Source organism: Pseudorca crassidens, chromosome 19 (assembly GCF_039906515.1).
Source record: "Pseudorca crassidens isolate mPseCra1 chromosome 19, mPseCra1.hap1, whole genome shotgun sequence".
NCBI classification, from domain to species: Eukaryota; Metazoa; Chordata; class Mammalia; order Artiodactyla; family Delphinidae; genus Pseudorca; species Pseudorca crassidens.
In genome coordinates, this window is record NC_090314.1 from 56,268,606 (window position 1) to 56,283,019 (window position 14,414).

The 14,414-nt window shown below is 52.9% G+C and overlaps 1 protein-coding gene across 1 annotated transcript in view; it reads right to left on the minus strand.

The window, feature by feature from the left end:
* The window catches only part of MGAT5B (alpha-1,6-mannosylglycoprotein 6-beta-N-acetylglucosaminyltransferase B), a 68,035-nt gene that overhangs the window by 24,368 nt on the left and 29,253 nt on the right, over positions 1–14,414 (minus strand). The window lies entirely within an intron of this gene.

Here is a 14,414-nt window from a genome sequence, read left to right on the forward strand (position 1 = left end):
GATTCGTGGTCCAGATGCTGGAAGGCATCCGTGAGACCTCCCAGTGAGCCCCTTCAGGGATCCACATGGCAAAAGGCCACAGTTATCATCAGTTCCCTGGGTCGCATCTCCAGCTCCTTGAGACAATTCAAGCCATGTGGAAAAGCAGCACCTGGACGCCTCTGCACTATCGAGCGCACATTCAGCAAGACACCCACAGAGGCTCGGTAAACACTGTCCGCTGAGCAAACTGCCCTAACGCGGCCTTTTCAGCGATGTTGATGATAACCTGATGACAAGGCCATGATGGAAAGATGTCACGGGGAGCTTCGGGCGACGGGGATCAAGGCATCAGGGGTTGGTCTGTGGCCGGCAGAGAAGGGCATGCCCTCCCCCCGCCAGCTCACCCAGCCTCACGCAGCTCCCCCACGCTGGCTCCCCCAGTGGTAGAACCTTTGCTGCTAAGTGGGGAGAGAGGAATGCAAAAATCTTATAACCATTTTCTCCCCGTTTCTTATCTATAAACTTAAAAATGGCCAAGCACCCCCCCACTCCTGTCTCCACCCGTCCAACCCTCCAATGAGTCCCTCTTTCCAACCAGACGGCCACACAGGATTCTCAAACCCAGGGCTTCTCAGGCAGGACGTGCTTCTTCAGGTTTTTGCTGAATTACTCAGAAAGCAAAGGGGAATAAGCCCAGGACCCCAGGGGTCTGGAGCCATCAGAGGAAACAGTTCCCACAGCCTGGAGACTGCATGAACTATTTGGTGGTATTTTTAAGTGGTGAGCAGGCTTTACATTCTCCTCTGTAGGATCCCTGTTTTCTTTCCAGTGTGGCTGCCTCTCACACCCCAAAGCCCTCCAGTCAGACGGAGCATCATTTCTGTCCTGGGCTACAGAAGCTCCGGGTTTAGGACAGACCCTGGTCCCCCTCCCCACTTCCTCCACTCAATTGAGAACCACAAATAGAAAGACAAGGTGATGATTCCTCTTGCAGAAGTGAGGAAGCGGGTGGCTGCTCCTCCCTCATGGAATCTGGGTCTGGGAAAATTAAGACGATTCTGAAAATATAAACCGTAGGTGGGTCTAGTTGCTGCTACCTGCACCAGTCACATGCTTGATTTTCCCACACTGCCTTTCTGGCTGGTTACCAGGCAACGTGTTGTCCCTCTGTGGCCATGGGTGGTACCAACAGAGTCATGGGTGCTTCCTCTGGTTGCCTCAACCCTGACCGCACCCCTGGCCCCAGCCCCAGACACCAGGGCCACTGAGAGGCCAGATAAGCAAGTCACAGCCCTCTCCTGGGAAAATGACCGCACACTGACTTCCTAGAGCCTGTGTGGTCTTCCTCACCTTCATGGCTACCATTTTGAACACAGGCACCATTCTACGTGCTTTCAACTCATCGATTCTTCAATTCCTTTCATCTGGGCAACTACCCTATGAGATCAGACCCATTCCCATCCTGCTCTCCTCTTTACAGATTAGGAAACAGAGAGGTTTAGTCATTTACCCAGGATCATACAGCCAGGAAGGCGTGGAGCTGGGATTGGAGCCCAGGCAGTGGGCTCCAGCGCCCACACTCCCACCCACTGAGCTCTCCTTCCTCCCCAGGGCCACCGGGCATCAGACAGCACAATGGTGGGTCACTGGACCACAGTGACATCCTGAAATTGGAGCCCCGGGCTGCCAGCAGAGATTGGGCCCAGTTTTGTTGCTAACTTTGGAGGGGCCACTAGCCTCTAGGGATTTCATTTTTCTCATCAGCAAAAGACAAATAGAAATGCCTACCTTGGGCTTCCCTGGTGGCGCAGTGGTTGAGAGTCTGCCTGCCGAGGCAGGGGACGCAGGTTTGTGCCCCGGACCGGGGGGATCCCGCATGCCGCGGAGCGGCTGGGCCCGTGAGCCATGGCCGCTGAGTCTGCGTTTCCGGAGCCTGTGCTCCGCAACAGGAGAGGCCACAGCAGTGAGCGGCCCGTGTAACGCAAAAAAAAAAAAAAAAAAAAACCTACCTCACGGGGTTCCTGGTAGGATCAAGTGGGGCAAGGACAGTGAAAGTTCCGTTGATTATTATTACTTTAGTCATCAGGTTCACCTTCTGAATTTCCAAATCTGGCAACTCCTTACCCCATCCCCACGCCCAACACACACACCCCTCACTTAAGGTCACGGTCATTTTTCAGCTGGAATCTTGAGATAATTTCCTCTCCATTCTGCCTCCCTCCTGTCTTGCCTGACTCTTTTCTAGAGAGATCTTTCCATGATGTCAACCTGGTCAGTCATCCCTGGCTCCATCTGATTCTTTCCAGAGACTTCTCACCTCCTGTTCCTGGACTCAAACCATGCCTCCTCCTCCAGGAACCCTCCTTGGACCTCTGGTCAGAGTGAGACGCCCTTCTCCCTCGATCCCCCTGCCCCAGCATCCCACTCCCCTCCCCACCATCCCTCTGCACTGCCCTGAGTCACCTCCTCACAACCGGGGCCCCTCCAGGGCAGGGCCAGGTTATCTTTGAAAGCCCAGAGCTGGGACAGGATCTGACCCAATAAGTACTGTTGTGTTCATGAACGAATTCACAAGGTAATGAACCATGGGAACCCGCCATCCCCCCACCCCTGGAAGAACTGGTTTAAAGGCTGAAAATATGGTCAAGAAAAGCATGTTAGGAGAGAGGGGGTGGGTGAGTGAGAGGGGCCCAGGGCTGATGGGCGTTGCCGAGGGTTATTAGCTGAGTAGCCTCCTGGCCTGGACTGGACACAAGTGGCCCCACGGGTCCCAAAAGGACATCACAGCAGGAAGAAGAGGAGGAGAGACAAATTGGTCCAGAGACAGCAGGTCCTCTTCCCAGGAGGAGTTAACGAAGAGACCCACAGTCCCCCCAGCCCTAGAAAACAAAGATTTTCAATTCACGGTGACTTCACTGGAAATGTGTCTGAAGCTTCCTCATTACTCTTGTCACAAGGAATCTGAGCTCGTCCCAAGGACAGCACAGAGGGTCAGCCGAGGGGAGAGGGGGCTGTGGTTTTATCACTTGTAATTTAAGTTCACTTTTATGGGCAATTTTACTCTAAGTGGTTGGTTGGAGCAGTGACATGAATTGAAAAACGCTGTCTCTTGACAACCTTCAGACAAAGGTGCCCAGGGAGGCTCAGCTGTACAATTCCACCTTCCGTGCTGACTCCTCAAAAGGCCCCTGTCCAGACATTTTCCTAATTCCAATGTCAAGTTCACTTCTCTTCCGACTCTTAGCCCAGGGCTGTGTCGGGAGGGGCTCACAGAGCCTCCCCACCCCCATGGCCCTGGTGAGAGGGGGTCAAGCAGCCTCTCAGCATGAAGGGGCTTCAGATGCACCCGCTTAGCCTCCCCTGCCCGCCCACTACCACCCACAATGCTTGGGAAGTTTCCGTGGAATTGCCAAATTGGACGGTTGGAATGGATTTCCAAATGTCCCCAGGCCACCTGAGTGGGAGTCTAAATACAGATGAAGGGGCTGGGGGAAGGAGTGATCTAGGGAAAAAGAGCCTTTCTGCAGGTCACCTGGTCATCTGGTCCCGGTGCCCAACCCAGATTAATCCACCCTTGAAAGTCAACCTGTCAGGGGCAGTGGGGGATGGGGACTTAGGGTTTAATGGGGACCGTTTCAGTCTGGGGAGGGGAAAAGGCTCGAGATGGATGGTGGGGATGGCTGTACAACCATGTGAACGGACCTAACGTCACTGAACCGCACACGGTTAAGATGGTAAATTTTACATTGTACGTACTTTACTACAATTTTTTTTAAGAGCCAAAACCAAACTGTCCACACTCACGGTTCCGTGCCCAGACGCACAAGTGCACGCCCAGCACTCTGTCTCCCAAAGGCACCCGTGTCCCCATTTCTCCAGGGCCCCCCACGATGTAGGGGCTCAGCAAAGAGCCAAAGCAGGGTGACTGTTACTCTTTGCTAAAAGATCAGAAGGTGAATGAGCAAATGGGACAAGGCAGAGAAAAAAATATAATCTACGCCCAAAAGAAAAGAAAAAAACGAACCTCAGCTAGGAATCAAAATGCTGAGTTCCACATGGTGAAGAGCAGCCCTGGGCCTACAGCTGCAGCACGAGCTCGCTGGGTGGCCTCGCGCAGACACGGAATCGCTCTGGTGTCCACCTCCGCTCCCATTCCATGACACGTGGACAAACCTCCACGGCTCCTTCTAGGCTAAAAATTCTCCGGTTTTATTTCTCCCTGTGCCTTTGGTCTGTGGCTAGAAATAATCTCTCCAGGTAGTGCTCAAATTCTGGAACAAACTATTCTCTCTCCCTCTCTGTCTTCTCTGTGTGGGATGGACCTAATTAAAAAGAATCCTACAAAGCCTCAAAGATCTTTGCCTCCAGGCGCTAAGGGCCCATGGGGAACTTCAGCTTCCCTGGATCCATCTCCTCATTACTGGGAGCACCCCGCCTGGGCAGCCCAGGACCCTTGTCTCCTCTGGGGCCTGTTAGCCCTCTGACCCCGTCCGGTGCCCACCCCCTGAGCACTAAGACATTGAGCCCGTCTCTCTCTCACGGCCATTGTTAGAGCGGCTGCTGCCCCTTCTCCAGAGCGTGAGGACCACAGAGAAATAAATCCAGAAAGTTAACTGGCCTTCTAACGAGCTGCTTTAGCAGGTAGGATCACTAACAAGGAAGGAATTAAATTCTCCTGCAGGGTTTTCTTCTCTTGCCCAGCCTGAGCTGACCTTCCTGAGCCAACGAAAGCAGCCTTGCGAAGCCCTCACGATGGGCTCACCCGCAGCTTCCGTCTCCTGAAAAGGCAGGTGTCCCAGTGCCCTCGGAGGGTCAGGGATCACAGCTAAAGAGAACGGTCAGGTCCCCAGTGGAGTCAGGGCTCAGAGGAAAAGGGAGTTCAAAGGAAAAGCCACTCCTTAGCCAAAGCCCAAAGGAAACACAGGCAGGAGGGTTCGGAAATGGCACTGGGCGGCCGGCACTGGGCGGCCCGCATTGGGCCTGTGGTCCAAAGCCGACACTTTCTTCCCCAGCGTTCCCTCCTCGTAAGCAAACTCAGGGCTAAAAATATGGCTGCTGCTCCCAGGAGAGCAGGGTGAAATGACAGACTCATTCTTCCAGCTCGCTGGGGGCCGCCGGGCAGGGAACACGTCCCTCTGGCTGTCCCCTGCCTCCTTCCCCCATTTATGTAACAATGCACGTGAATGCTGCGAATGAAACAAGGCTTCTCTCGTCCAAGCCAGGATTTCAGTGAAGGTGGCTCTCAGGCCCGGGTGCAGGTGAGGGTCACTGAAGCCCGTGTCGGCTCTTGATGGCCAGGTTGGTCCCAGAGGTGCCACCTCTTCGCTCTGGGGTGGGGCCTGCCACTGGGATGTTGGTTTTCAGTTCTTCTGGGGATTCTCAGGTCCTAGGGGCCCTCGCTGTTCTATCCAGTTCCACAAACCTTTGTGAGGAACCAACCCATGGAGGAAACAAAGATGGGTGAGACTCTGCTCTCAGTCCCACTGGAACAAGCCCCGTGGGGGACTCGGGTTAAAGAAAAGACACAGCCCTGGAGTGCCGCCACGAACCGTAGGGTAATCTGGGTCCGTTCCAGAACAGTCTGGCTCCCAAGATAAATCCTCTCTTGCCCAGGGGCCCTTTTATGATTTCGGGGAAGTCAGAAGGAGTGCTAGGGGTTATTTGTACCATCCTATGCTTCTGCCAGCTTCATTAGGAATGAAAAGAGTCCCAGGCCGGCCCTGCCCCTGCTCTGAGCGCAGAGCAGTGGAGTTTTATCCCTCCTGTGGGGGGTACTTCAGTCTCCAGGAAGTTCATCCCACTGTCCGCCTTCCACCTCTCCAGCCGCCATGGGACAAGACCTCCCCTTGCTCAGGACCCCACCTCTGTTTACAAGAACACATGGCTCCTCAGATTTGAAGATGTACTGATGCCTCCCTCCCGCCGCCCCCCGGAAGGAATCCCACCTCCTTAGCAACTTCCTTCAAAAGCCTTCAGAAGCCACTCCTCCTCTTCATTTCTTCTCTGACTCCCCCCAAGTTCTCCCCACCCCACTTGGGTTGCGTGGACCTTTCCTGAGGGCCTGTGATTTCTTTTAAATCACTCTTCCTTTACGACCTCCCAGCCCCAGTGTGGACCAGGCCGGAGCTGGAAAAGGCGCCTCGGCCACTACATCCATGAGGTCACACTTACGGGCCAAGGTCAAGGCTTAGGGGCCTTGATTTGCAAGAGACAGACTCCCACTCTTTGTGGCTCAGAGCCGCGTGGAGGGGCAGGTGCAGGGAATCATCCCTCTTGGATCCCAGGGAAGGATGAAGGGCAGGGACCAGCGAGGCTCCTTGGAACCCAAGGAGGAAGAAGGCAAAAGAAGGGAGAGGCGGGAATTCCCTGGCAGTCCAGTGGTTAGGACTTCACGCTTCCATTGCAGGAGGCACGGGTTCGATCCCTGGTCAGGGAACTAAGATCCTGCAAGCCACGTGGCACAGCCAAAAAAACAAATAAACAAACAAACCAGAAGGGAGAGGGGATGCAGTGTTTTAGTGTAAATTAGTCATTTGCCTCTCATGCCTCCTCTGGGAATAGGTGGGGGAGAAAGAACCACTGTGTTCAGGGTCTGCTAAGCGCCAAGCAGATGCTGGATGCAGCTCTTCCCCCTCTGTTCGGATTGAACAACAAAATATTTTGAGCATCCAGAAAGTTATAGAAAATAATACAATGATATAATGAGTATCTGTGCTCCCACTTCCCAGCCTTGTCAAGTCATAAGATTTTGCCATATTTGGTTGAAATCTCTTTGTTAAGGGCTAACACAGCACAAATCCAGGGCAGCCTTCAGGGTGTTCTGGTCTCGTCCACTCTCCTCACACCTCCCACCCCCTCCACCTCACTCCCAGCAGATGTTCATCCCTCCTACAACAAAGATAAAATAAAAAGCATCAGTGGGCACGCTGCAACCCCTGCCTCCATCCCTGTAGCCCCTTCGGTGCCCCCACCACATCCTGCCTCTTCTTCCTCCTGGGGGCCATCCTCTTGGGCCACCATGCATGATACTATCTTCCCTCCTGTGGCTTCAACTCCTCCTTCTCCTCCTCCTTCACACCAGCATTTAAACATGCTTACAACTCTCCCATCTTGAAAAATAAACATGCAAAACTCTGTTATGGGTTGAACTGTACTCTCCCCAAAAGATGTTGAAGTCCTAACCCCAGTATCTGGGATGTGACTCATTTGGAAATGGTCTTTGCAGATGGTCAAGTTAAGGTGAGGTCATTAGTGCCCTCACAAGAAGGGGAAATTGGACACAGAGACAGACACGATAGAAGGAAGATGGTGTGAAGACACTGGGAGAAGACAGACATCTAGAAGCTGAGGAAAGCTTGAGGCTCCCAGCATCTAGAAGAGGCATGGAACAGTCTTCCACCAGCCTCAGGAGGAACCAACCCTGCCGACACCTTGATTTCGGACTTCTGGCCTCCAGAACTGGAAGACAATAATCCCCCAGTTTGTGGTACTTTGTTTCAGCAGCCCCAAGAAACTCACACACCATCTACGACTCCACTGTCCCCGCGCTTCTCTTTCTCTCTCCTCCCGCTCACAGCTCAACTCCTTGGAGAAGCTAACTCGCTGCTGGTTTCCTCAACAGCCCCCTCATTCCACGACCCACAAATTTCTGGCTTCTGTCCCCACAACTCAACCAAAATGGCTCTTTCTAGGGTTGACAATGACGTCCATGTGACCAAATGCCGGGGACATTTTTCAGTCTCCTTCTTAGTTTTTGTGAGCATGTGACATCATTGGCCACACCCTCCTTCTAGAAGCATCTTCTCCATGGGTGCCCGCTCCTTCTCAGTCCCTCTGCCAGCACCTCTCTCCCCAAGAAGCCTTTCAGTGTTGCTCTTTCTTAAGGTTTTGCTCTCAGGCCTCTTCCCCTATCACTTGGCAATTTTATTCACGCGTGTGTTCAGTTACCAGCGGCCTCCGAGATGCTGTCTCCATTCTGAGCCCCCGCGGCCCATCACTCAGCTGCCTCCACGTGGGCACCTCTAATTCGACGTGTCTAAACCCAGATTCAAGGTCTTCCCCATGTGCCTCCCAAAATCAGTGCTCTTCTCTTCTCTCCCCTCCCCCCACTCCAGAGAATGGTAGCACCATCCCCCCAGTGGCTGCCTTAAGCTGGCTAGTTCAGGCCAGTTTGAGCCAGTCACAGACAGATCTGAATGAGTTCAAACCCTGAGGCCTGCCTGGACTGGCTCCTCAGAGGGTTTACTGGCTGCAGCTTGGTCAAGCTGGGCTGAGCACGAGGGACAGGATGCGGTCCCAGCCTCTGTCATTCTCCGGGGACCCTCCCCAGTATTTCCCTTGAACAAACACTGAACAAACAAAAATGCCAGGAGACCGATTTCCACAGGGGCCGGGGCTACACAGCCGAGCTTCCCGTCCTCGTCCTCCTTATTTAAACATTCTCCTCTCAAACTTTCATTATTTTCCAGTTAAGTCAACTAATTTTCTACTAAACCCAATTTCACTCATGGAGGGAGGAAGAGCTTGGTAATTTTTCCTCATGCCAATGTACTATTAATGACGCTTGAAATTACGCAGATAAAATGGGTGAGCACAGCCGATTCTGGGCAGGCAGGGAGGGAAAGGCTTCACTTTAAAATGCCCACCGTGGACCCGGGCATCCACGAGGATGTCTCAGATGCAGCTGACGGGAGCTCTGGCTTCATCTCTCCTCCCATCTCACGCGCAAGGCACGGGCGGGACTGTCTGACATGCCCAAGCTGCAGTCTGATCAGGGCCCATTGTCCCCGCACGCCACCGCTCTCACCCCGGAAACAACTAGCAGCAGCAAAGCCAGATGTGGGTTCTGTGCATTGCCCCAAACATCCCTCCAGTGAGTCGGTTAATTAAAACACCAAAACACGAGGAGCAGAGAAAAGCGGCTCATCCGTCCGGCCTCGTCATTGAGTCAGTGGCCAAGACATCTGCCATGAACACCTGTGAATAAACTGCACAAATGTACAGGCGGCATCTTGGTCCTGCGGTTTTCCCCACGAGGGGCATTTTGCCAGCCCAGGGAGACGCTCTATAGCAGGACCCAAGCTGCGACCCTCAGAATTCGGATTACCTTCACATCCCATTGACCTGTTTTCACGTTACCCTGGTGCCAGCTGCATGCAACAGCTCCACAAGGCTGGGAGATGGGGTCCCCAGATGATCCCACCTCCCGCAGAACCCATGGCAGTGCCATGCCTGTATTCATTGCTATCTCTGCCCACAAACCCTTTCTAGGTTCAAATGGTCACCTCGCCAAACGCCCAAAACCCCAGAATGTGACCTTATTTGGAGGTAGAGCATTTACAGAGGTGACCAAGTTGAAATAAGGTTATTAGTGTAGGTCCTGATCTGATATGACTGGTGTTCTTATAAGGGGAAAATTGGACCCAGACACATACACAGAGAGAATGCCATGTGCAGATAAAGGCGAAGATGGAGGTGATGCTTCCACAGGCCAACCAACGCCAAAGATCACCAACAACCGCCAGAAGCTATGGGAGAGGCCTGAGACAGGTCCCCCTTCACACCCTCAGAACCAAGCAACCCTGCCAACACCTTAATCTCGGACTTCCGGCCTCCAGAACTAGGAGACAATACACTTCTGTTGTTTAAACCCCCCCAGTCTGTGGTACTTTGTTATGGCAACTTTAGCAAACTAAATCACATCTGTATTTTAATCTCCACTCGAGGAAAGGCCTGCATTTACGCAGCGTCCGGGTGGTCCCAGCAAAGAATCAGTTTGAGGAGCTCATAGCCCCAGCTGACAGCTGTCACCAGGAAAAAGTACATCCAGGAAAGGGCGTGGCATGAAGTACACTCCAGGGCAGAGGTTCGCACGGATGTCCTGGGTGGGCTGCGAGAGGCCCCGCTACCTGGGCCACCTCCAAGGAGTACCTGCCTGGCCTGCCCCTCCACTTGACCCCGACCCTGCAACCAAGGGCAACATTGGTGCTTTTGAGTGTGCAAATGCAGGCTCGGGAGGAATCCACACATCTTTAAGGCGCTGAGCCCTTACCCCAGGCCCTAATCCTACTTCTCAGGACCGTGCACACATTCTGCAATGTCCTAACCCCACAGCTATCCTGCTACCCAGACTTGGGGCGGGGGGGGGCATTGAAAAGCCACAGCCTCAACTTTCCGACTTCCCAACCGTCACTGCTCATTAGATCGTACATTGCCTGGGGGAGCTTTGAAGACTTGATACCCGGCGCCAGCCCAGATCAATTAAATCAGAGACGCCAAGAGTGGGCCCAAAGGTCGGTATATTTCTAAGGCAGCTTGGCTACAGCCAGGGTTAAGAATTCGCACCTGAAACGAATTCCAGCACAGCGGGCATGGCTAATTTTATAGATACAAGCATGCTGTCTCCTGCGGAAGGTGGCTTTCTTTTTTTTAATTTTTATTCGTTTAGTTGTTTTAAATTGTACCTGCTAACAGATTTAGAAAGGGTCTTCCTGAGACTGTTTCCTGAGGTGACTGAGCTGTTTACACAGTTCTGCCCTGTCTGGGCAAGTCTTTGCTTGCACCTACACCCCGCAGGGAGCCAAGGGCAGAGCTGTCTGGGCACAGCCTTGGGCCTCTGCCCCTTTAACACACTGCCAAGCGGAGGTGGGGCGACCTCTCCCTAGAGCCCCTGCTTCTGGGAATTTCAGATCCGTACAGGCTTGGCAGGAAGTGACACACTGTTGGAAAGATACGGATTCTCTGTGGGGTGTGTGCGTGTGTGCATTGGGGGTGTGCGTGTGTGCATGTGTGTGCCATGGGCTGCATGTCATGCACGGGGTATGTGCGTGTCCATGTGCAAGGGTGTGTGTTTGCGTGTGTGTGGAGGCGTGCGCCCGTGTGCAGGGGTGTGCATGCGTGGGGTGTGCACATACAGGGTGTGCATGTGTGGTTGTGTACAGGGGCGTGCATGCACGCACGTGGGTGCATGTGTGGAGTGAAAGAAATGGCAGCAGGGGCATATTTCAGATTCTGGCACTTTTCACCAGGGCCTCACTTTCAGGGCCTCCCAAGTGCAGTGACCCCCATCTTCACCGCTCGGGCCCTGTGATGGGCAAAAGCAACCTCACTGACCACAGGCTCAGCTCCAGCCGGGCCAGGGTGGCCAGAGGAAGAGGAAGTACTCTGGGCAGGTAAAGACTCAGGGCCCAGGTTGCAAGAGGAGACACCCCAGCACGGGCTGAGAAGCAGAACAGCTGAGTTAAATTCCTGCCTCTTAGGGAGACTTGCCATAACCTGCTCTCTCTCACGGAAGGACAGAAGGACGGTTCTCTAAGTGTGATGCTGGGCTGTCACAAATGCACGGGAGCCTTCCCGTTCCCTGAGGGAGCAGTAAAGGAAGGAAGTTCTCGCCTCTCTGGCCTCAGAAGATGCACGGTCAGAAGGGAGGAATCCAGCTCAGCGCTGTTTGATAAACGTGAGTTCATCTAACGCTTGAGGTGGAGCTGGGTCCGTGGTGTTGACAGAAGGATGCTTCACACTGACAGAGGACTTGTACGTGGCAGAGTCTGGGATGAGGGCTCTGAACAGTCCCCACCCCCAGGATTCTTCCCACTGCATCTTGGGGTCTCTGGTGACCCAGGGGATAAGGGTCCCCCAACCCTTGCCTGCTGTTCTGCCTGAGGCAGGTCTGGCTTCCCACGGCACTGGTTGTACCATCCCAAGTGGCCTAAGACCTCTTTGGTGTCCCACACCTCGGGTCCCTTTTCTCCTCCCTCCCCCTCCCCCCACCCCACCCCATCTGAGTTTCCCCGTAGGAAGCTTTGAGGCCAGGGAGAGATGCCTCTTTTCATTATTCGCAAATGTTAGCTGCCTCTGCAGTGCTCTGCTCCACACACAGTGTAGACACATCTCCTGAGCCCTCGGGTCAGGGGGAGCAGGGCCGGGCACAGCTCAGCGAGCAGCAGTGCGCTCTGGTGGGCAGCGAGAGGGCACACTGCTCTGAAATGGCCCGCACAATGGCAACAGCTTGTCTGACAACGAAATGCCACAGGGATGTGCCGGTTCCCTCTCCCGGCACCGGGTAGCTAGTTTGACGGTTCAGCACCGGCATACGGGGACAGCTCCCAGCCTAGTTGCTTCCCACTCTGGTGACATTCAAACAGATGGGGCAGAGGTGCCTTTCAAGGCGGCACCTCCTTCCCCAGAACCTGCTGCCCCCCCCCCCCCCCGCCGACCTGGGATGGGCTTCGCAACGCTGCCACAACCATGCAGCCCCTTCGTCGGTCCCTGTCGCCTTCTCCCCCTTCAAAGCAGACCCTCTTCCACATGCACACTTACATGTTCCGTTCCCCTCTGAAGACACTTTCCATCTTTACTAGGCCTACTGGAGACAAGCGCATCAACTTAAAAGGATGACTCCAGAGGGGTGAATTTCAAGCCATGGGGATGTAAACCTTCAAAGCACACCCCAGTCTCAGCCTCCCTCTCCCCCTACGCTCTCTCCGACTGAGGTCACAAGAAGTTCTACCTGAGTCACTGGCAGACTTTAAGCCTCAGGGGAAAACTGCAGAGGCTGATTAGCTGCCCGAGACCAGCTCCCCCTGGGCCCTGTCGACCTAGGAGTGTCGATGGCTCTGTCCCCATCAGCATCCTCCTCTCTCCAACACTTCCACGCTACATAGCACCAGCACTCGTGGTCGGGACAAAATGCCAATCAGAAAAAGAGAAAGACTTCTAGAACCAACAGACCATCCGGCTGGTGGGAGGGCTCTGGAGAGGAATCACATTCTAGCTTGAAAACCACCTGAGAGTAAGTTGATGGGCTGATGGAGAAAAGTTCATTTGCAGGCGAACAACTCAGAGGCCTTCCTTAGTTATGCCCTGGCACAAAGTGAAGACAATCTTATCCCAATGCCAGTGAAAGGAACAGACATTCACCAAGCACAAAATCCCAAGCCGTAAAGGAAATATTTGATAACTTTGATTACATTAAAATTAAGACCTTCTGTTCCTTAAAACAAAACAAAACAAAACAAAAGACCATAAAGCAATTACAAAGACAAGCCACAAATTAGCCTTCGAGGATTTTAAAACACATATCATATACACAGGATTTATACCCATAATATATAAAGAACTCCTCCAACTCAATATGGAAAAGACAAACACGGCAGAAAAGTGAGCAAATGACGTGAAGTGGCATTTCATCAAGAGGAAACAAGGAGGGCCAAAAATATAACCAACTGCTCAGCCTCATCAGCTGTCAGGGATACAAGTTAAGACCATAACAAGATACTACAACACTACTCCACAGCCCTAACGAGAAAGTCCGATAACACTAAATGCAGGTAACAACGTATCCCACTGGGAACCTACACACGCTAGGACTGGACTGGTACAGTCACTTAGGAAAACAGTTCGCATTTCCTTGTCAAGCTGAATTTTCAGACACCCTAAGTCCCAGCAACTGTGCACAAAAGTCTATACCAAAGAAAAAACTCAGTCTATACCCAAGAGAAACTCTGACCCAGGGACGCCAGGTGACATGTACAAAATGTCCACCACAGCATCATTCAAAATAACTTGTAAAGGACTCCCCTGGGGGCACAGTGGTTAAGAATCCGCCTGCCAATGCAGGGGACACGGGTTCGATCCCTGTCTGGGAAGATCCCACATGAAGCGGAGCAACTAAGCCCGTGCGCCACAACTACTGAGCCTGCACTCTAGAGCCCGCATGCTGCAACTACTGAGCCCGTGGGCTGCTGCTACTGAAGCCCACATGCCTAGAGCCTGTGCTCCACAACAAGAGAAGCCACCGTAGTGAGAAGCCCGCACACCACAATGAAGAGTAGCCCCCGCTCGCCACAACTAGAGAAAGCCCACACAATGAAAGACCCAATGCAGCCAAAAAAAATATATAATTAAAAAAAATAATAACTCGTAAAAACAGGGGAAAATGTCCACAGACAGGAAAAAGTGATAATTATGGTACATTCGCACAATGGAATATCACACAGCACTGAACATGAATGAAATAGGGCTACAGGCAGCAATGTGGAGAAATCTTTAAAACCTAATAATAGGTGGAGAAAACAAGTCTTGGAGGCTACAGACAGCAGATGTCATTTTTACAGAGCTCAAACCAAACGAAAATAAGGGCTTCCCTGGTGGCGTAGTGGTTGAGAGTCCGCCTGCCGATGCAGGGGACACGGGTTCGTGCCCCGGTCTGGGAAGATCCCACATGCCGCGGAGCGGCTAGGCCCGTGAGCCATGGCCGCTGAGCCTGCGCGTCCAGAGCCTGTGCTCTGCAGCGGGAGAGGCCCCAACAGTGAAAGGCCCATGTACCGCAAAAAAAGAAAAAAGAAAAGAAAAAGAAAAGAAAACTAAACAATATATTATTTATTGATACATGAATTTGTAAAAAAAACAACTAATTTTTTTTTTAAAAAGCA